Consider the following 24,970-nt stretch of genomic DNA (forward strand, 5'->3'; position numbering starts at 1 on the left):
TGGGAATATCCACCCTACAGTCTCGACCTTGCGCCATGTAACATTCATCTGCTCGGTAAGCTCAAAACGGAGCTCGGTGGGCGACGTTTCCAGACCGATAAGGAGGTGTAGGCCGCTGTCTCCGAGTGGTTGCAGAACGCAGGAGGAAATTTCTATGCATCCGGCATCGACAAGTTGGTTGCGCGTTCCCAGGAATATTTGGAGTCTCTTGGAAACTATGTGGAAAAGTGACGTTACAGTGTATGTCATTATTGTCGTGTTGCTGTTGTATAGGTGGTGCAATAAATGGCCATAACGGGGAAGTGCAACTTATTCTTTGATCTGCCCTCGTATCTATATGAATAGCCCTCTCAACGTATTGCGGAGAAAACGTGAAATAATTGAACTTAAAAATTTTAAATATGACTTATTTGGGCTGAACAAGCACGTGGGACATGGAATTAAACACTTGACACCCAATTTTAATATGCCAGCTAGACTGGGGGTTGTCATAAATTTGAAGACGAATGGTTTTCATTCTCGTCCTCCAAATATAACGTTGAAGTAGTGGGGGTAATATTAGTGTCCCTTAGTCCTATATTAAGAGAGTCACGTGTTTGAATTTTAGCAACAGATATTTTCAAAACAGAGAGACTCCTACAGGTTAATGGTTTAATTGTCCGCATCCGTAGCGTAACGGTTAGTGTTATTAGCTTCCGTCCTCGGGAGAACTGGTCCGATTCCCGGTACTGCCAGTAATTTAAGAATGGCAGGAAGCCTGGTATGTGGTTGAAATCGTACATGCAGCCAAACTACAACGGCGGTGTGCCAGAAAAGAGCTGCAGCACCTCTGTATGAGGACACGAGTTTACTTACCAAGAGTTTATTTAAAATCTGAGGCTATCCATACCACTAATTTTATGTTTCATACACAATGAAATTTTGTAGATATGAAGACGCTTAATTCCTATGTTGCTGAAATGCCATTGGTAGCCTATTTTTATAAACGGATTTTGATTATTTGTCTGGCAACCGTGGTAGAAGGAATGTTGTTTTCTATTACTTCTTGACGTACTTCTCCCTTTTCACACTCCAAATTGTTGTTATCAGTAATAGTTCTTTAGTTGTTTATCTCCACGTTGTGCAAATTAAACTGGTCCACTGGCTTACTCTGCAAGCCAATATGATGGGTGTTCATGTATTAAACATGAAAATACGTTTCATGCCATTAAAAAAACGATTTCTCCCACAAATAGTAATTCTCATTTAGAGTTTTTTAATATACTCTCCTTGCACTTCTAGCATTTATGCTTTTTATTTTCAAATTTCAAATAAAAACCAATAGATTACAATAGATTACTGAATAAATCACCCCAAATCCTAGAAAATTAAATTCTAGTGACATTTATAGCTACAACATGTACGAATTGAATGAACAGCTAGCAACATAGTCTGTGTCAAGGACGATACAAATAAAAAAGCAATATCAAGACTACCTTGAACAGCTGTAAGTATACATTCATTTATACATTTATCCATCAAAAATGAAAACCAATATATTGATTCTGGTATTAAAAATACACCCAAGTTATTGTAGTTGGGTGTTTAAGTAAATTTAAATAGTGATCAATGCCATTATCAAAATCAAAATAACATTCAGCATCCAATAACATAAAACTGATAGAAATCTGTTAAAATGTTTTTACCTGTGCCTGATCCCTGCGTCCTGTCAATGCTGTCTTCGAGCTTCCCTTCCTCGTCTGCTTCATGATCTTCAATTAGTTGTTCTCCTACTTTAATTTCAATGCCGTCTTCAACATTGATTGTGTCTAATTTTGATTCTCCTTCATCTACCTCTTTATCTTTCACTGCATATTCCTCTTTCGCTTCTTTACACTCTTTGGTATCTTCTTTGTCCTTGTCTTTATCATCCTCCGCTTTATCATCAGTTCGGTCGATCTCCCTCTTCTCTCCATGTTCTGAAGGTTTGCTCTCTTCTTCGTGCACATCTGAAAGAAAACGTTCCATATATATTACAAGTAACAGTTATTCAGGTGTTAAATTCGCAGGTGGTAGAATATAAAACTCATAGTTAATTATTTTCTCTCCCTTGAGAGAACTAGAAAAGCCAGAAGTATGAACATGGTAGAAATACATTATGATGCGAAATAATGTAACGTGGATATATAAGGATTGCATTACACCCTTCATCGCCAGACGACAACAGGTAGCAATGTGAGGCCAGAAAAAGGACAACCTAGTAATACATCTAAAAATAGTGATCAAATCATCAGAATTATTAGTAAAAGAAATAGGTTCAAAAGAGATGTCACAAATTCGCTCAGCTTCGGTAGAAATAAACAAGAAAGAAATATCTGCTTCAACAGTAAAAAAAGGGGACTGAATGAAGCCTACTTGAACGAATGTGTGGCAGCAAAGGAACTCTCTTGAAGTTCGTAAATAAAGAGAAGAGAGTCGTATGATCTAGAAAAATAGTACTTGGACACATGATGAGTGTAATAAAGTGTTATTCCCAAATGAATTGAAGTTCAAGGTTTTTGAACCCGGAAGGAAGAGTTTTCTTCACCCACGTGAAGGAGGAGAAGTGGCCCAGCAGTGCGTTCTAGTTACGGTTAAACACGTGTAGGTGAAATTTATAAAAAACTATCATTATTGTTAATATTATTATATTTTTATTATTATTATTAGAACCCCTATGTTTTGGTAGAAATAGATTAGAATGCAAACGAAGAGAGTAACAAGTAAACTACCCCGATAATCGGTTCTGTTATGAGATGTGCATTAGCATTTGGGGTAATGCCTATTTGAACGACTATAAAGCAGCCTAGGCGGAATTTAATTCTAGCCAAAATAATGTTTTGGAATTCTAAGATATTACTGCTTAAGAATCTTGGATTTAATAATAATAATAATAATAATAATAATAATAATAATAATAATAATAATAATAATAATAATAATAATAATAATAATAATAATAATAATAATAATGTATTGTATATTTATATATACATTATACAATTATATAATTGCTAGCAGTTACCCGTGGCTTCGCGCGCGTGGATTTCGTCATCTGATAAAAGAATCGTTCCTCGTTACTGTAATAAGTCATTATCTGAAAATTCCTAAAGTATAAAAACTCACAGAAGAACTGAGTTTCATTTACTACAGAAAGTCTTTGTAAACTACGTTTGTTCTATTGCTTTTGGGGGCTAAGATGCAACTTAGAGCTGTAGGTGTGAGAAATAGTCTTATCTCAAGTCGAAAAACTGTTTATTTTTAAAGGAGATTTCAAATACAAATTTTCACGTTCATAACTTGTTCAGTTTTTGAGATGCAAGTATTCTAGTTAAAAATAATTAAACTAATGTCTCAATTCTTCCCCCATATGTGGATTTGTCGATAACAAAAGAATCGTATTCCTTTATTTCTAAAGGAGATTCCAAATACCAATTTTCACGTCTGCAACACCTTTAATTTTTGAAATATACGTTTCCTCATACAAAGAATTCAAATAATTTTTCAATTCTTTCACCCCCTTAAGTAGATTTTACGAAAACAAGAAAATACGCATTTGTTGAAAGGGAGACTCCAAATACCAATGTTCACGTCTGTAATATCTTCAATTCTTGAGATATCAGCATCCTAATAAAGCGAATTCCACTCCCTTTAAAGTCCTTTTTACCCCCCGTCTCTTAAGTGTCTTTTTCGGAAACAAGAAATATGTGGATCTTTATTTTTAAAATAGATTAAAATTACCAATATTTACGTCTGTAACATGTTAAGTTTTTGAAATGTGCTGTCGATATGCTCATTTTAAACATTCATCCCCTTTTTCAGTTTCACTTAAGGGGATTTTCCGAAAGCAAATCACCTGTATTTCTTTACTTTCACATTACATTCCCAACACCAATGTTTACGCGTGTAAAATTTTACCTCTCTGAGAAATACTGTATATATCTTATTTTAAAGAAACTCAATCCCCTTTGTCAATGCCGTTCACCCCTATCAAACTGGATTTTCCAAAAATAAAAAATGTGTTTATTTTTAAAGAAGATTCCAAATACTAATTTTCACGTCTGTAACATCTTAGTTTTTTAAGATATATGTATCCACGTAAAAAGGATTCTACCACTTTTTTAAACTCTTTTCCCCGCACCCCCCTTAAAATGAATTTCCTTAAACAAAAATATACGTGCTTCCTTATTTTTAAAAGAGATTCCAATATATATCTTATATATAAAATTGGATGTTGGTATATTTGACGTTAATAGACTCGAAAAATGTTGGACCGATTTCGATGAAATTTTCATAGTTTGTTTTTGTTACATCTGAGAGGGATTATGTAGTGGTTTGGAAGAAATGTGATTGGTACATCGGCACTAAGGGGTGAAGTAGAAAATAGGGGAAGACAACTCTGATCAGCGGGTTGCCTACCCAACAGTATGTGAAGATTATGATGTGTTTCTTAAAACTTATATCTGCTTTTGTCTTCTATATAATTATATAAAAATGAAAAGTCCAAGTTCTCTCTCCATGGCACAGTGGGTGAGAAGGTGAGAAAATGTCGCAAATTAAAGAGATTACGGTGAGATTCCAGCATAGCTCTCAACCAAATCTGATACTCATATAACTTATTATCTGGAAAAATTACTGTAGGGGTAAGAAACCCCTAGCACGCCCAAAAGGAATGGGGTGAAACTAAAAAATCCGAAAATGACGATTTTAGTGACGAATTCATAGTCCTGCGGGTAGCTGAGATCAACTGTGACATTCTGAATTCTGTTTAAGTCAAAGTTCGTTCTCAATCGGTACGGTAAACATATTCTGGGAAGTTCGGGAAAGAAAACTGTGGAGTAAGACACACATACGGGCGGGATTGTACAGTATATAAAATGACTGTGATGACTGACTGACTGACTCATTCGTCATCGCAGAGCCGAAACTACTGGACATAAATGAGTGAAATTTTGGACGTTGTATTACGATGTAGGTGCATACTAAGGGAGGATTTTTAGATATTCAGCCGCTAAGGGCGTGAACAGGGGAGCGAATCTTTAGAATGAATATCTATATCTCAAAAACTTAACAGTTTAAATACGTGAACATTAGTATTTGGAATCTTCTTTAAAAATAAGGATACACGTATATTTTTTCTGGAAATACCTTTTAAGGGGCTGCGGTGAAAAGAGGTTAAAAAGAGGTTGAGTACTTTTTACGAGGATACTTATATCTTAAAAACTGAAGATCTTACAGACGTGAAAATTCGTGTTTGGAATCTTCTTTGAAAATAAATACATTTTTTTTATTTTTGGAAAATCCTGTTTAATATGGGTGAACGGCATTGCCAAAGGGGGTGAGTTTTTAAAGGGCTATATATATCTACAGTATTTTTCAGAAAGGTAACATTTTACACACGTGAAAATTGGTATTTTAATGTCCTGTGAAAATAAAGAAACACAGGTAATTTGTTTTCGGAAAATCCGCTTAAGAGGAACTAAAAAAGCTTTACATGTTACAGACGTGAAAATTGGTATTTTTAATCTCTATTAAAAATAAGGAACCAGATATTTCTTGTTTCCGGGAAAAAACACTTAAGTAAAAATGACTGAAAAAGTAGGGAATTCGTTTTATTAGGATGCTGATATCTCAAAAATTGAGATTTTACAGACGTGAAAATTGATATTTGGATTCTCCTTTAAAACCAAAGAAACACGATTCTTTTGTTTTTGAAAATCCACGTGGAGGGAATAATTGAGACATTAGTTGAATTATTTTTTACGAGGATACTTGCATCTCAAAAACTGAAGAAGTTATGAACGTGAAATTTGGTATTTGGAATCTCCTTTAAAAATAAAGAAAGATGTATTTTTTTTCGTAAAATCTACTTAGGTGCATTTTGGGTGGGAGTAGGACTGATAAGGTGTTTGAATTATTTTTATGGGGATACTTATATTTCAAAAACTGAAGATGTTACTGACGTGGAAGTAGGTGTTTGAATCTCTTTTAAAAATGAACATTTTTTCGACTTGACAGAAGACTATTTCTCCCACCTACAGTTCTATGTCGTATCTTAGCACTAAAAGGCATTAGAACAAATGTGGTTTACAAAGACTTCCTGGAGCTAATGAAACTCAATTCTTCGATGAGTTTGATGAGTTTTTATACTTTATGGATTTTCAGATAATGTCTTATTAAAGTAACGAGGAACGATTCCTTTTATCAGATGACGAAATTCACGCGAGTGAAACCACGGGTGACTGCTAGTAATTATAGAAAAGATAGAAGCATACATAAGTTTTAAGAAACACATCATAATCTTCAAATAGTGTTGGGTAGGGAACCCGCTGATCAGACTTGTCCTGCGGTTTTCTTATCTTCCCCTATTTCCTCTTTCACCACTTAGTGCCTAACTACCAATGAGATTTCGTTCAAATCACTCCATAATCTCTCTCAGATGTAATAAGAACAAACTGTGAAAATTTCAGCGAAATCGGTTCAGTACATTTTGAGCATATTAACATCAAATATGCCAACATCCTATTTTATATACACTGACTGACAGAGCAAATGCAACACCAAGAAGGAGTGGTTCGAAAGGGATGAAGGTTGGGGAAAAAACAGAGACGGCACGGACGAATAATTGATGTTTATTTCAAACCGATATGCAGGTTACACAATGCGCACGGCATCGACTCAGTAGGATGTAGGACCACAGCGAGCGGCGATGCACGCAGAAACACGTCGAGGTACAGAGTCAATAAGAGTGCGGATGGTGTCCTGAGGGATGGTTCTCCATTCTCTGTCAACCATTTGCCACAGTTGGTCGTCCGTACGAGGCTGGGGCAGAGTTTGCAAACGGCGTCCAATGAGATCCCACACGTGTTCGATTGGTGAGAGATCCGGAGAGTACGCTGACCACGGAAGCATCTGTACACTTCGTAGAGCCTGTTGGGAGATGCGAGCAGTGTGTGGGCGGGCATTATCCTGCTGAAATAGAGCATTGGGCAGCCCCTGAAGGTACGGGAGTGCCACCGGCCGCAGCACATGCTGCAAGTAGCGGTGGGCATTTAACGTGCCTTGAATACGCACTAGAGGTGACGTGGAATCATACGCAATAGCGCCCCAAACCATGATGCCGCGTTGTCTAGCGGTAGGGCACTCCACAGTTACTGCTGGATTTGACCTTTCTCCATGCCGACGCCACACTCGTCTGCGGTGACTATCACTGACAGAACAGAAGCGTGACTCATCGGAGAACACGACGTTCCGCCATTCCCTCATCCAAGTCGCTCTAGCCCGGCACCATGCCAGGCGTGCACGTCTATGCTGTGGAGTCAATGGTAGTCTTCTGAGCGGACGCCGGGATTGCAGGCCTCCTTCAACCAATCGACGGGAAATTGTTCTGGTCGATATTGGAACAGCCAGGGTGTCTTGCACATGCTGAAGAATGGCGGTTGACGTGGCGTGCAGGGCTGCCACCGCTTGGCTGCGGATGCGCCGATCCTCGCGTGCTGACGTCACTCGGGCTGCTCCTGGACCCCTCGCACGTGCCACATGTCCCTGCGCCAACCATCTTCGCCACAGGCGCTGCACCGTGGACACATCCCTATGGGTATCGGCTGCGATTTGACGAAGCGACCAACCTGCCCTTCTCAGCCCGATCACCATACCCCTCGTAAAGTCGTCTGTCTGCTGGAAATGCCTCCGTTGACGGCGGCCTGGCATTCTTAGCTATACACGGGTCCTGTGGCACACGACAACACGTTCTACAATGACTGTCGGCTGAGAAATCACGGTACGAAGTGGGCCATTCGCCAACGCCGTGTCCCATTTATCGTTCGCTACGTGCGCAGCACAGCGGCGCATTTCACATCATGAGCATACCTCAGTGACGTCAGTCTACCCTGCAATTGGCATAAAGTTCTGACCACTCCTTCTTGGTGTTGCATTTGCTCTGTCAGTCAGTGTATATATAAGATTATTATAAGCTTCAGTGTGAATCGTGCATATCCTTACCGCCTCAGTTAGGGAACCTCTTAATTTTGGTTATTGAATATAATTTAATTGATAACATGAGCCATATTTCAGGGAGGAACTGGTGTATTTAATGAATCTACTGCATGCTAATACCGAGAATAACAGTCATCCATGCGGGCACCCTCATTTCAAAACGGTCAAGACAGAAAAATAAAATGCACATTATCCTTTCTGATGGTTGAAAGTCTTCATAGTAAGAGACTGCTGCTTATTTTCCCACCTAAGTTGACAGTTCTCGAAAAACCAGAAAGTATACGTAAATACTAACGCATATCGGGAAATCTGGTGATGAAAGAATGTACCATATCCTCATACAGATAAATGATTAAATTAATGTCAAAAATCTGTTGTTATTACCAGAAAAATTTCGTTTCAGAGGACTACCTTGTTTTTATTATTCCGAGCTGTAAAATAATAATAATAATAAAAATAATAATAATAATAATAATAATAATAATAATAATAATAATAATAATAATAATAATAATAATAATAATAATAGGGACCGAAGACCTTCGATGTTGGGCCCCTTAAAACAACAAGCATCATCGTCATCAATAATAATAATGATAATAATAATAATAGTAATAGTAGGTAAGGGTTATTCTGCCCGAAGGCAGATCCGAACCTCCGCAGAGGTGTTCCTGAGTCGGAGTTTACGTGCGGTAGGGTGGCCAGTTCCTTTCCGCTCCTCCATTCCCTTACCCCCCCCTCCTCCAAAAGCGCGTGGCAACCCATCCATCTCCTGACCACGCCCAATGTTGCTGAACTTTGGAGATCTCACGGGATCCGGTGTTTCAACACTGCTACGGCTGTTGGCTATAGTAATAGTAATAGTAAATAAATTCAGATATTTGGGTTGGCTTTGGAAATTTCCGCTATAGAGGAAAAGATACACTAGGTGAAAGGAGCATACGATAAATCTAGGAATATCTGCAACAAAATATGTTATCTGAAAACCTCAAAATAAAGCGCTACAACACAGTAGCCAAACCGGAATGCCTACGCGCGAATGAGTGTCTAGTTCTGAAGTACATCATCATCATCATCATCTGTTTACCCTCCAGGTTCGGCTTTTCCCTAGGACTCAGCGAGGGATCCCACCTCTACCGCCTCAAGGGCAGTGTCCTGGAGCTTCAGACTCTTGGTCGGGGGATACAACTGGGGAGTATGACCAGTACCTCGCCCAGGCGTCCTCACCTGCTATGGTGGACAGGGGCCTTGTAGGGGGATGGGAAGATTGGAAGGGATAAACAAGGAAGGGGGAAGGAAGCGGCCGTGGCCTTAAGTTAGGTACCATCCCCGCATTCGCCAGGAGGTGAAGTGGGAAACCACGGAAAACCACTTCGAGGATGGCTGAGGTGGGAATCGAACCCACCTCTACTCAGTTGACCTCCCGAGGCTGAGTGGACCCCGTTCCAGCACTCGTACCACTTTTGAAATTTCGTGGCAGAGCCAGGAATCGAACGCGGGCCTCCGGGGGTGGCAGCTAATCACGCTAACCACTACACCACAGAGGCGGACTCTGAATTACATGCTGAATAAAATAGAAGTATTCGAAGGAAAAAAATACGGAAAATACTCGCTCTGCTAAGAACAAACGGACTATGGAAATCAAGAAGTAAAGATGAAATATACCGGAACAAAGAAACACACCAGAAACAATGCGGAAAAGGCGATTGATATTTTTTTCACATTTATACAGAATGGATGACAACAGGTTAACCTGTTAACCAAAGGATGAAGCTTTGAAACTATCACGTTGTTCCGAGAAGACTGTAACGGAGACGGTTGAGGCGCAGGCCTTCTGACCCCCACTTTGTAGGTACGATCCTGGCTCAGTCCGGCGCTATTTGAAGGTGCTCATTTACGCCATCTTTGTGTTGGTAGACTTACTGGCTGGTAAAAGAATTCCTGCGTGACTAAATTCCAGCAGTTTGGCGTCTCCGAAAACTGTAAAAGTAGTTAGTGGTATGTAGAGCCAATAACATTCCGATTATGTATAATAATAATAATAATAATAATAATAATAATAATAATAATAATAATAATAATAATAATAATAATAATAATAATATTAATAATAATAAAATATATATATTTTCGTCTCCGTATTCGATAACATTGTCTTAAAATACTCACATTGCCGCCTGCGTGTTTCTCTGAAATAAAGTTCTATATATGTCAATAAATATACTGTTCTAGTGGCTTGTCAACTGTGTCGGGATTCGATGTCTTAACCTTGAGCTTCAAAGGCGAGTACGTCTCACCTAGTTAGCTATGCCACTCACTAAGCGGTTTGCGATGTGAGTTTAAGCTCGAGCGTGCACAACTGTAAGTTACGAGTGGACACCGCACTGGTACATGAATGACTGATGACATTTCACGACCGTGTCGCTTTATTAAAATTGGCTGCGGGCTACTTGAGCATCTTCCCCACGACGGGGATTTCCGCTTTAGGATTTAGAAGCCGAGGTAAAGGTCCTCTTGCTGCAGGCAGATTCATTTCCTTTTCTCTGCCTCCTCTTCGCTTTCTTTCTGCCAGTTCTACCCTGTTAAGAAGCCTAGGCTACAGATGTACTGAACAAAGAAGGTAAAGGTAAAACTTGCTGCATTTCTTCACCGGATTCCTTGTAATTATACCATCAAACATTTCGTAAGCGGAGAACGAACAAAACATGAGAGAAGTGGACTAAACTATGGTCTAGAATGCTATCTTCTAACGTAGGAACCGTCTCCTATAGCGAGCTGTCTAGAAAAGGTATTAAAGGTGTTCATTTCTGCGGGAAGGATGAGGGTTCGACTCCCTGTCAGGGGATGAAAAATATAGTAGAAGATTTCTAATTATAGAGTGGCTTAGAAGTTCACTCAGCCTACACCAAAAATGAGTACCTACCAGATTCATTCCTGGGGGCAAAGGAGACCGAACAGAGGGGCAACCACTCTCTCCTGCGCAGTACGGGGTTAACAATAGTGGAATCCTTTATCTCCCACTCTCCCATGGACCTTAATGACCTGTACGTAGATTGCTTTGAGCTTTTACTTTGTCAAGTAATTTCAACTACCATTATTATCAAAATTTAAGAAGGAAATCGTGGGAATGAAAAGAAGTACTGAATCATATCTTAAAAATGAACGTAATCAAGCTCACGTAAATTTGTTATATACAAGTTATACAGTGCTCTCATTTTACGTTGAAACTTTCGCATCGTTAATCCAGGGGCCGACATCCACATTCTTGACCGCATGTCGTACTTGCGGCGGAGAGCGTGTTCCATTACTACTGTCAAATCAAGATATTTAGCAACTGCAGAATAAATTAAACCCACAGATTGAAATATTATTGAAACACTGTACACGTACACAGGTTTATCTCTCATTAATTTATTTCAGATAATGCCGAAAATTACATTGGGGAGCATGATAAATTCAGTCGCATAATAGCTGGCTCTCACCCGGAAGGCTGAGGATCAAATTCTGGTCGATTCTGTGTTGAGATTTTCATCTAAGAAAATCACGTGGCGTCAGGAAGAGCATCCGGACTTAAATCCCCGGTCGAAACTAAAATGAGCCTGGGTAGGTCCAGCGACCCTAGAAATTACTGGGATAAGCTGAAGAAAAGCAAAAAATGACCTCCTTCGCAGTAAGATATGCCTCACATCATTTAAACACATTATTTTCAATTTAATGTCATTCCGCTTCGGTAATAGACTGGAGAATGCGCTGATTCGAAGAAAAGTCTAGGTTAAAAGGCCACACCGAAGAACAGCCAGCAGACTGTTAGGTAAAATAAAAAATGTCACCGGTCAGGTCTTCTTTCTTAGAAAAGCAGAAAATCGTCAAGAATGGCAGAAAATGACAAAACATGAAAAGTGATGGGGTCACGACGCACAGGAATGTGTGAAACGACTGATTATGACGAATAGGCTGGTATTACAAGTGTTATTTTGGCCATTAGTTCTCCTCTGGTACGGTGATTATTTCGCTAAACTGTCTCCTTTAGGGTTCCCCAGTGATAATAATCACAATAACTTAGGTCGCCTGATCTGGGGGGCCATAAACCTGTACTAATTATCAGCCATTAAAAACTGGACGCAATGCGACTATGGAATTAAGGTGACACTCAGGAAATAAAAAAAATATATTTTATCTAATGCGTGGATTTTCATGAAACTTTGTGAGAATGTCACCTGCATAAAAGTAGAGATATCATGAATATTTCCTTCATATACTATTAAGAACTTTTCCAATATAAATTTTTGTTATTGAAATATTTAATTCCATTTCTTCATGAAATGTAATTAACCTTTAATATAAATTCGTAATTAGGTAGATAATACTTCTTTTAAAAGCACTACGTATCGATTTTTCTGTACATAATTTATATCAGGAGATATATCGTACTAAAATTTGTTATTTTAACGTTTTTACTTAAAAATGCATATTACTTGAAAAAATTCTGCAATCAAAAATTCCATGGCAGTGATATATGTACCATACTAATTTTGTTACATTTTTCAGAATATTACGGGAGAAAAATGGGATTTAAATGTAAAATTACAATTGGCAAACAAAGCATTGTTACAGTGTTAAATTGTTTGAATTCAGCGAAATGACTTCATGTCAAGAAAAAAGAAACCCAATCCTTTCAGTTTCAGTCATTAAAAAAATAAAAATGACCAAAATATCGATGTTTATCTCCGGAGTGTCGCCTTAAGAGCGGTGTGGGGTGCGGTACCGTCCAGTTGAAAATATTCATAGTCCTTCCCTTCCTCTGCCAGCTCATTAAAAATTCGACGAAAAATTGTTTTCACGTACATATCTGAATTCACACGGTCACCGAAAAATCTGGGCCCAATTACCGGCCATGCGCTCTTACCGCACAAAATCCCCCAAGGTCCCCCAAGGCAAAGATATATAGAATATTCCATCTGCTTAAAGTGAGAAGTGAGGCTTGGGCGAACTCATGGCTGCTAAGGGCATTAAAATCAGTGAATGAGGTTGATGAATCAGTGACCTTTTACACTTACCCCCTCTAAAATCAAACGTGCCCTAACGATAGCAAGGTGTGTATCGTATTCTTTCTCTCAATAAATATGTAATTATAAGCGTCCCTGGATTTAGCTTAAACATGGTAATTATTTTAGGAAATAAGTTGTATTTAGTTATGGTATATTTGTTGTATACAATGTTTTACTGGATAATCTATAATTCTGTATATAACCCGCTGATGATAAATCTATGTATATATCTTTCAACCTATAAATATCTATCTATCCAGTTTTAATGGGATGCAATACCACGTCCTGTACAATGTCTGGGTTGTTAGTACTGCACAACAGGACATTTTGAGAATTTCCATGTCTGGAAAGATAGAACCATTCCTCGTCAGACATAAACATTAGCTGTGGACCCCAATTACGATTGTAAACACTTTCACGAAACTAATCACGGATCCTTATGCTTGCGGCGAAAGCTCTTTGGTGAAATTTCTGCACAAACATTTCATATGACCAAAATGTCAGCAGTCTAGTTGCTTTGTGAACTGACCCGGTGGAAATATCCGTTTCCTGCGCTAGACTAATGAGTGATTTTCAGGGTCTTGCTGCTAACCACGCACGAACATACCCAACTTTATCTTTAGTTAAAACGTGTCTTTCCGCTTCCTTTGTACATCAGATATTGAACCCACGTTTTCACCCAGAATATCGAGACAAAAAATTTGCAGGAATTCTAGAGTCAGAATATTTACGAGCAAATTTCTGAACGCATCTTCTCTAGCTATTCAAGCAACATTCTGTCAAATATGTAGGTTTTTATACCTAATGCTTAATATTACAATCGATTCCTTTATATATCAAGCAATATGCAAAATAATTCATAAGCAACAGTAACACGCAGGTACCAGTAAAATTCTCAGAATCTCCAGAGCTGCCGACCATGGAGTTCGAAACCACTATCCCTCTGACAGCTACGTGACTCAAGCCACACAGCCACTCACTTGGTCATATCCTTGTTAATTCCCATTTAAATTAGCTTCTCTGATATGATCCTCAGATCCAACTATTAGTGAATCTAAACCGGACATATATCCCTTAACAGCTATAGGGTCCCTGGCTTAGTTAGGCATTTCTCCCATTTATTTGTTCCACAGCCCTCACATTCCCACTCGACCTTTAACTATCCTGAACTGACCATATATAAAGTTTTTGAGGCTTAAAAAGTCCTGCATTGCCTATTTCTTTATAACCTCGACTTCCTTCTTTGCCGGTGCCTGCATTCTTCAAGGAATCAGACATATTACATTTTCTTTTCCCCTCCAAGGAAAGCAAAGCTATCAGCACAAATAAGTCACAAAAATTAACCGAGCAGAATGGCCTCAACTGTGTAGCTCTGCATTCGGGAGGTGGTGGGCTAATCCCACCGTCGACTGTCCTGAGAATTCTTGTCTACGGTTTTCAGTTCCTCTCAAAAACGCGAATGCCAGGAGAGTTCCTATTACAGGCGTCGGCCGTTCGTCACACACTCTTCTCCGCACCTCATATCACCGCAACGCATGTTGAGATATCTCATGATGGATGAATGTACCGTATCCTCATACAGATAAATGACTAAATTTATTTAAAAATCTGTTGTTATTACCAGAACAACCCTGCTTCAAAGGACAACCCTGTTTAATATTCCGGGTTCCGTAATAAAGAATGAAAGAACAATAATAATAACATTAATAACAATAGTAATATTAGCAATAATAATAAGTCAAGAAATTCATATATTTGGGAAAAGAAATTCAATGAAAGGGTTTGGAAAAGTCCGCTGTAGAAGAAAAGGTACACAAGATGAAAAAGGCATACGGTATAACTAGGAATATCTACAACAAAAAGTGTTATCTGAAAACCTTAAAGTACAACACTACAACACAGTAGCCAAAGCGGAATGCCTGTACTCGACTGAAAGTCTAGTACTGAATTACAAGCTGAATAAATTAGAAGTACTGGAAAAAAATATACGGGAAATACTCGGTCTGCTAAGAACAATGGAACTCTGCAAATCAAGAAGTAATGATGAAATACACTGGAACATAGAAAATGTGTCTGGAACAATGCGGAGGAGGCGATTGATAATTCTTGGGCATTTATACAGAATGGATGAAAACAGGTTAACCAAACAGATCTTCAAATATCTCTGGACAAGAAGTCAACAACAACCCGTATTCATTAAATCAAGAAAGATTTGGAAATAGAAGGGAAGGAACAGCAATACAGAATTTTTTAGAATTAAGTGTTAAAAATGGAAGGATTCTGAAGTCGGAAGGGAAATAAAACAGTCTGAAAATTGTCCTAGGAGAGGGAAAGGAGACATAGTGAGCATATGAATGAGTAATGAAGGAAGACAACAAAGTATGAAGCAATGAAAATTTCAGGTCGCTCCAAGATGACCTTAAAGGAGAAAGAAGGGCTGAATGTTTCAGATGTTTGAGGCTCTGGCCTTCTTACGCCATCTTGGCACATACGATCCTGGCTCAGTTCGGTGCCATTTGAATGTGCTCAAACACGTTGGCATCGTGTTGGTAGATTTACTGGCAGATAAAAGAACTCCTGCATGTCTGAATTCCGGCTGCGTCTCCGTAAAGCGTAAAAGTAGTTCGTGGAACGTAAAGCAAATAACATTATGACTGTGTATAGTAATAATAATAATAAATATAATTCTTTTCGTCTCCTTATTCGATAACATTGTCTTAAAGTACGCACTGGTGTGTGCATATTTCTATGAAATAATTTTTTTCATGTCAATAAATATACTGTTCTAGTGGCTTGTCGATTGTGTCGGGATTCGATCTCTTAACCTTGAGCTGTATGTGCGAGTATATCTCATCTAAGCTGTGCCATCCACTCATCGGATTGTGATGTGTGTTTAAGCTAGAGCGTCCACAACTGTAAGTTACGGGTGGACACCTCACGTAAATGAATGACTGACGACCAGGTTTGGGATTTTTAACTGCTAATTTCAGATGAAAAAGGAAGAAAAAAGGTGCTCAAATAACTTGAAAAAGGGACAATAACGTGTTGATTTATCCAAGTAATTCAATGATTTCTCTTTCCTTTATTCAATTGAATTAAAAAGAAGTACACCAAATTATCACACATCAAAAGGAGGAAAAATCATGAAGCTGTGGTACTTCAAGACATTAAGCATCTCTACATTTTTAAAAGTAAGTCTATTTCTATTAGGAGATAGAATGTCTTTGTAGATGCTAATGCTACTTTCGACATCCACATAAGCCAGTGTATTCACTCCGAATGGCAACTCTACAGATGTGGCGAATTCCTCAATGTCTGGATTCTTCAGAAGACTAGGACTCATGTTTGTCTTTGGCAAAGCATCTAACTGCTCCCACACGGAAATAAAGAATATTCCATTGTTTTCCCTTTCCCAGACGTTGTTTTTCTAATCGTTTAATATCTGCAGGCAGGTACTTTTAACTATGGACAGAATATAGTTCTGTCTGTAAATTATTGTTTTCTGGTAACATAAGTTGCTGTGCCTTGGAAATTGTTCCTGCGTCGGCTGGATCCAAGGAAAACACAAACTCTCTACTTTTGTCAAACTTCTCAAACAGCATAGCAGCACATTCAATCCACGGTCCCCAGCGAGTAATGACCGCGAAATTTGATAAGGACAGGCCAGTGGTTTCACTGTAGGCAACTACAAGACTCGGAGTTATCAGTAGCATCTTCTTCAGAGCAGAGACGAATTATTGATTTGCTATGTCGTATTCGCTCCTTACGGATTCACAAACACAAAGAAGGATTGAACCAAGCATGCCAAGTGCTTCAAATTAAGTAATAAAGGTTTCAATTGGTTAACAGCTGAAACCATGTATGGAGCTTGGTCCTTAACCACAAGAGGAAGTTTTTCAAACTCGATACCAGTAGGCCAGAATTTTTGGCAGAAGTCCATAATTGATTGCAATACACTACTGGCATTGGCGTTCTACAGCTCATACATTTTAGCAACATGGGCTTAATAACTTCCCCCCTGCTAAGAGAAAAACTAAACTGTTCAAACCCTATCATGCCATTGGGTCTATGATTTTATCCACAATGATTCCCACATAGCAATCTGACACCTTCTCCTCGATTCATTGTATGTTGTCTTCGTAAACAGGCTCCATGTAGTTTTTTCGTAGAGTACTCTGATCGGGCATTGACATCTTTGTGTATTTTTCAATAAATCCCTTGATGGCTGGATGGTTCACCTTACTGAGTGGAATTCCTGTCTGTGTAAGATGTGCACACAAATCAATGTTGATGGAACGCATTTCGTAATAGAGGTTGCCGCGATTTGTTTGCTTGAAGTGTCTTTTTAATTTTATGCTTAGACTTGGAAAGTGTTGTTTGAAGTGATCTCGGTGGTGTTTTTCATGTAACAAAATCCTTGAATCACAAATAATACATTGCATAAGAGTTCATTCAGTGTCTATTAAATCTTGTTTGATTTCCATAGCCAGAGCAACTAATCGGGCACTGGACACTTTTGGCATGGTAAAATGTAGTAGTACACTCGTTTAGGAATGTTACAAATTGCTATCACCAGTCCACTTGCTAAATCAATGCGACTATCGCACAACTCACTCTTGCGCACACTCGCTCACTTGCTGTCTACACTCCCTTATAACACCACGACTGTAACAATGTTGTTCTCATTCATGCTGGAACTGAAGTCTCAGCTATTTATAGTAGCTTCGAGCAGAACCCAGTCTCAATTCTCGGAACTACGCGGGTACAGTTGCTGACATCTCTTCGTCATCAGGCTCCACTTCCATGGGAACAGATGACGCATCTCACTGTAAAAAACTCTCATTCACGAACAGCAGGCTGGTGGGATAGAATCACTCATTGTGAATTGCATTATTGCGGGCTACATTATAGCAGTAAAGCGAGAGAAAGAAGTTTTGTCGAACACACAATTACTGTCCATTGTTGCAGGTGTGCTTTCAACTCCCGCGCGGTGTTTACTAAAAGAGGTAGGTTTACTATTCGCACGTACACAGCAAGCTGAAGAAACGTTAATTGAAAGTTAAATATTTTACATTGATAAGAAATGTTATAGAATAAATTGGAATTAAACGTAGAAGGAAAAAAGCGGAAAAAGTAGATGATGGGCACGGTTGTGTGAAAAGGGATAAAGGTCACAAAATAGGGAGAACTGTGCGTGAAAAATGCTTCCTTTCGCAACTAGAAACAAAATTTCACACTAAGATATCTTTCCGAATATTTGTATGTACCCTAACAGGAAAGGTGCGCACCTTAAAATCCTAAACCTGCTGATGACATTTCACGACCGTGTCGCTTTATTAAACTTGGCTGCGGGCTACTTGAGGATCATCCCCACGACGGGGAGTTCCGCTTTAGTATTTAGAAGCCGAGGTAAAGGAAATCTTGCTGCAGGTGGATTCCTTCCTTTTTCTCTGCCTCCGCCTAGCTTCCTTTCTACCAGTTCTTACTCGTGAAGCTGGCTGGGATACAGCTGTCTTTAACAACGAAGGGGAAGGTAAAACTTGCAGCATTTCTTAACCGTATTCCTTGTAATTATACCACCGCACATTTCGTAGGCGGCGAACTAACAAAATATATGAGAAGTGGACAAACCAATGGTCTAGAATGCTGTCTTCCAACGTCTTTTTTATTAGGAACCGCTTTCTATAGGTAGCTGACTTGAAAAGGTGTTCATTTCAGCAGGAAGTATGTGGGATCGAGTCCCCGTCAGGGGATACAAAACATATTCTCCTTATGGAGTGGCACATTGGCTTAAGATTTCACTCAGCCTACACCAAAAATAAGTACCAGATTCATTGCTGGGGGCAATGCAAGCCGAACAGAGGGGCAACCACTCTCTCCTGTGCAGTACGGAATTATGAAAAGTGGAAAACATTGTCTCCCACTCCTCCATGGACCTTGATAATCTGTACGGAGATTGCTTTGGAGTTATCCTTTGTCATATAATTTCAACTACCATTATTACCTAAATTTAAGAAGGAAATCGTGGGAAAGAAAGGAAGTACTGCATCATATCTTGAAAATGAACCTAATCAAGTCCATGTAACGTTGTTATATATAAGTTATACAGTGATATCATTTTACGATAAAACTTCCGCATTATTCAGCCACGGGCCGACTCCCATTTTCTTGATCGCATGTTGTACTTGCGGCGGAGAGCGTGTTCCATTACTACTGTCGAATCAAGATATTTAGTAACTACAGGATAAAACATGTACACAGGTTTATCTCTCATTAATCATATCAGATAATGTTGAATATGACCTTGGGGAGCGTGGTAAGCTCAATGGCTTAATTGCTGGCTACTCACTCGGGAGGATAAGGTTAAAATTCCAGTAGAAACTGGGTTGAGATTTTCGTCTCAAGAACACGTGGTGGCAGGATGGGCGTTCGGCCTTAAATCCCCGGCCGAAACTAAAATGAACCTGGGTGGTTAAAGCGACCCCAGAAATTACTGGGATAAGCTGAAGAAAAATAAAATAAAAATGACCTCCTACGCAGTAATACATGCCTCACATCGTTTAAACAATTTTGTTCTACTTTCTGTCATTCCGCTTCAGTAATAGACTGGATAATGTGGTTATCAAGGAAAAGTCTAGGTTCAGAGGCTAGGCGAAAGGACAGCCAGCAGATTGTTAGGTCAAATTACAAAGATCACCCGTCTTCCCTTTTTTCTTAGAGAAGCTGAAAATCGTCATGGTTAGCGGAATATGACAAATCATGCGACATGATGCGGTCACAACGCTCAGGAATGAGTGAAACGACTGATGATGATGTATAGGCTGCAATTGCACGTGTTATTCCAGCCATCAGTTCTCCTCTAGTACGGGGATTAATTCGCCAAACATTCTCCTTTAGGGTACCCCAATGATAATAATCACAATAACGTACGTCGCCTGTTCTATGATCTAGGGGGCTACAAACTTCTACTAATTAAAAGCAGTTAAAAACTGGGCGTAATGCAACTATGGAATTAAGAGCGGTGTGGGCTCTGGTACCGTCAAGTTGAAAATATGCATAATCCTTCCCTTCCTGTGTCAGATCATTAAAAATTGGGCACAAAACTGTTCTCGCGTACACATGTAAATTCACGGGGTCACCAAAAAATATGGCCCCAATCCCACGCCACGAGCTCTTACCGCACAATTCCCCCAAGATCCCCTAATGCTAAGTTATACATTTCAATTGCTTAAAGTGAGAACAGTGGCTTGGGCGAACTCATTGCTGCAAAGGGCATTAAAATGAGCGAATGAGGTGGATGAATCAGTGATATTTTACACACTCCTCCTCTAAAATTAGACGTTCCCTAACGATATCAAGGATGTAACGTCCTCTCTGGATAAATATGTAAGTATTATAGTCTCTGTATTTAGTTTAAACTTGGTAATTATTTTAGGAGATTAGTTTTATATATTTGAGATATATTTGTTTTATAAAATGTGTTATTGGAAAATTTAGAATTGGGTAAATATCACGTTGATGATAAATCTATCTATACATAGCCAGTTTTAATGGGATGTAATGCCACTTCCTGTAAGGTATGAAGGTTATCAGTAAAAATACACTGCCTGACAGAGCAAATGCAACACCAAGAAGGAGTGGTTCGAAAGGGATGAAAGTTGGGGAAAAAACACAGACGGCACGGACGAATAATTGATGTTTATTTCAAACCGATATGCAAGTTACACAATGTGCACGGCATCGACTCAGTAGGATGTAGGACCACCGCGAGCGGCGATGCACGCAGAAACACGTCGCGGTACAGAGTCAATAAGAGTGCGGATGGTGTCCTGAGGGATGGTTCTCCATTCTCTGCCAACCATTTGCCACAGTTGGTCGTCCGTACGAGGCTGGGGCAGAGTTTGCAAACGGCGTCCAATGAGATCCCACACGTGTTCGATTGGTGAGAGATCCGGAGAGTACGCTGGCCACGGAAGCATCTGTACACCTCGTAGAGCCTGTTGGGAGATGCGAGCAGTGTGTGGGCGGGCATTATCCTGCTGAAACAGGGCATTGGGCAGCCCCTGAAGGTACGGGAGTGCCACCGGCCGCAGCACATGCTGCACGTAGCGGTGGGCATTTAACGTGCCTTGAATACGCACTAGGGGTGACGTGGAATCATACGCAATAGCGCCCCAAACCATGATGGCGCGTTGTCTAGCGGTAGGGCGCTCCACAGTTACTGCCGGATTTGACCTTTCTCCACGACGACGCCACACTCGTCTGCGGTGACTATCACTGACAGAACAGAAGCGTGACTCATCGGAGAACACGACGTTCCGCCATTCCCTCATCCAAGTCGCTCTAGCCCGGCACCATGCCAGGCGTGCACGTCTATGCTGTGGAGTCAATGGTAGTCTTCTGAGCGGACGCCGGGAGTGCAGGCCTCCTTCAACCAATCGACGGGAAATTGTTCTGGTCGATATTGGAACAGCCAGGGTGTCTTGCACATGCTGAAGAATGGCGGTTGACGTGGCGTGCGGGGCTGCCACCGCTTGGCGGCGGATGCGCCGATCCTCGCGTGCTGACGTCACTCGGGCTGCGCCTGGACCCCTCGCACGTGCCACATGTCCCTGCGCCAACCATCTTCTCCACAGGCGCTGCACCGTGGACACATCCCTATGGGTATCGGCTGCGATTTGACGAAGCGACCAACCTGCCCTTCTCAGCCCGATCACCATACCCCTCGTAAAGTCGTCTGTCTGCTGGAAATGCCTCCGTTGACGGCGGCCTGGCATTCTTAGCTATACACGTGTCCTGTGGCACACGACAACACGTTCTACAATGACTGTCGGCTGAGAAATCACGGTACGAAGTGGGCCATTAGCCAACGCCGTGTCCCATTTATCGTTCGCTACGTGCGCAGCACAGCGGCGCATTTCACATCATGAGCATACCTCAGTGACGTCAGTCTACCCTGCAATTGGCATAAAGTTCTGACCACTCCTTCTTGGTGTTGCATTTGCTCTGTCAGTCAGTGTATTAAGATTATCAGTAGTCCACAACCACACATTTTCAGAATTTCCATGTTCAGGAAGAGTGAACCATGTCTCGCCAGATATAAATATTAGCCGTGGAACCCAATTAACATTGTAACTACTTTCACGAAACTAATCACAGAGCCTTATGCTTGGTGAAATTCTTGCGCCGAAATTGCATATGATCAAAATTTCAGCAGTCAAGTTGCTTTGTGAACTGACCCCGTGAATATGCCCGTTTCCTGCGCTAGACGAGTAAGTGATTTTCTGGGTCTTGCTGCTAAACGCGGTCGAATATACCCAAGAGCAGCTAGCCAAAAAACTAGAGTACTCTGAGGTTAGGCACCTCTAAGTTGGTGTCATGTCCAGAAGGGCAGCTAATCTTAAAACTAGGGTCCTCTGAGGTTAGGCTCCCCTCCAAGATGGTAACATGTCGCGGAGGGCAGAATGCCTTAAACTAGAGTCCTAACGTGCCTCCAGGATTGTGTCGAGAAGGGCAGCTAGCCTTAAAATAAGGATCATTACACTCCTCAAATATAGTGCCACACATGGTTAAGTTCCGTCAAAATGACAGCAGTGAGGTTAGGGTCGTTCAAAAATTCCGCTTCTCAAAAGCACGTGGCTAAGTCCCGTCAAGGTAACAGCAGTGTGGTTAGGGTCGTTCATAAATTCCGCTTCTCAAAAGCACGTGGCTAAGTCCCGTCAAGATAACAACTGTGAGGTTAGGGGGTCGTTCAAAATTCCACGTCAAAACAAGTGCACGAGGTTAGGATCTGTCAAGATGACGGCTGTCAGGTTAGGCACGTTCACTTGTTCGAAATCCGAGCCCACGTGGCCGAAAAATAGGATCTGTCAAGATGGCAACAGTGAGGTTATCTGCGTTCACTTGTTCAAATTCCGCGCCCACGTGGCTGAAAAAGTATTGTTAGGACCTGACAAGATTACAGATGACAGCTGTCACTTATTCAAATTCCGCGCCCACGTGTTTAAGATGGCAGCAGTGAGGTTAGCCATGTTCACTTGTTCACAAGAAAGTAAGGTTACGACCTGTCAAAATGGCAACAGTGGGGTTAGCGATGTTCTCTTGTTAAAATGTGAGGTTAGCGTCTGTCAAGATGATAGCTGACACATTGACAGCTGTCAAAATCACTTGGCTTTGTTTACAGCAAGACCACGTGGCCGTGACGTCACGGTAACGTGGCCATAACGTCATTGGGTCAATGACATTGGCGGGGTCAATGACCTCGGGTGCTGACGAGGTGTTTTAGAACGTACATTGGTATACTACTTCAACGGCGTGCTGAAACGTGCATTACTGCAGGCCATCTATTCGAAAATTTATAGCGCTAACAGGCTGTTGTTCAGTCAAACGGTTTCACACCCCCATCCATTCCATCCTCGTCCAGCCGTGCTTATAAAATATCCACATAAGCAGCCCTTACGGCCTACAACAGTGCCAACATAAATTAAATAACACACGACGTGAGGGCATTCGGATACATTCTATCTGTGGATGATTCTTGAAGTACAAAATGCGAATCAAATTTACAGGGTCAAGTGAGATTCGAACCCACCTAGCAAACGCAGCTGCATCAACATCACCGCACTTAACGTCAGGCACGGCTGACTCACCCGGTAAGTAGTTTCCCATTCGACATTACAAATCTTCCTTTGCATAGTCATTTCTGAGATTGCTTGTATTATTCCTAAGGAAAGTAATTTATTGTTACAGTACATCAGGTAACGGCGACTCCAGCTAATAGGTTTCCAGAAAGCCTACAAGATTGACTACTACTTCCGTTTCACAAACTCACACAAGTTTTCTACCAGTATGCCATCGCTTTTAGTAGTCATTTCATACCATACTGAACGTTCATAATTAGCACGTACGTTTTACATAACCGAATGCCAGTTGGATGCATTGTATAAATACCTGTCGCATACGGTACATGATTTTGCAACGGTAATGGTGCACTGAGTGATTAAAGGCGATTATTGTTTGGTAGACCTCAAAGGAAGATAGACCATAACGACACCAGTGTCGATCGGTGGGATGCCTCAGAGCATTAAACGTCAGGCGCGGCTGACTCACCCGGTAGGTACTTTCCCATTCGACATTACAAATCTTCCTTTGCATAGTCATTTCTGCGATTGCTTGTATTATTCTCAAGGAATGTAATTTATTGTTACAATACATCAGGTAATGAATCGTAGTGAGTAGTCCGTGCTAGTAGAAATAAAAAATGGATATCCATAAAAAGATGTTGTGCAACATAAAAGAATCATCTCCATTAGCTTCATCAGTAAAATGGTGTTCGTAGTTGACTTTTTTTTACCGCCCAGTTCCAATTAACGTCGTTGGATTTCATAAAGGCTGGGGTTTAGCTCCTCTTGTTAAATGATTACGGCAAACAAATTTTCTCGTAAGAAGCCATTTTAGAAGTTTGTTTCAAGAAAACTGGTCCCGTAGTTGAGATTAAAAAGATATGGGGTTGCACAATATAAGAATTCGATGTATGTCTTCGGTCAACTACCGAGAAATTGTAGTAATATTTTTATTCTTGAAGAATTTTGATAACAGAAAAAAAGATATAAAATTTCACTCGAAACCCCATAGATTTCAAGTTATAAATGTACAGTATTAGTGACCAAGAGAATGAATGTAAATATTCCACAGGGCATAGCATCATTTACGTTAATCACTCCCCGGTATGACTCATATCTTAAAACTGTATTCCTTTGATGACAGTAAAGTGAAGCCCGAGACATTTCTTTAGTTCGTTCAGGGGATCCGTTTACTTCAGAAATGAAAGTAGAGGTGGATTAATGTTTAAAGGCAAAATACCTCAACTGGGCAAAAATTCAGGTTCGTGTGCAGGTGATTCCATGTGT

The sequence above is a fragment of the Anabrus simplex genome, chromosome 2 (assembly GCF_040414725.1).
Source record: "Anabrus simplex isolate iqAnaSimp1 chromosome 2, ASM4041472v1, whole genome shotgun sequence".
NCBI lineage: Eukaryota > Metazoa > Arthropoda > Insecta > Orthoptera > Tettigoniidae > Anabrus > Anabrus simplex.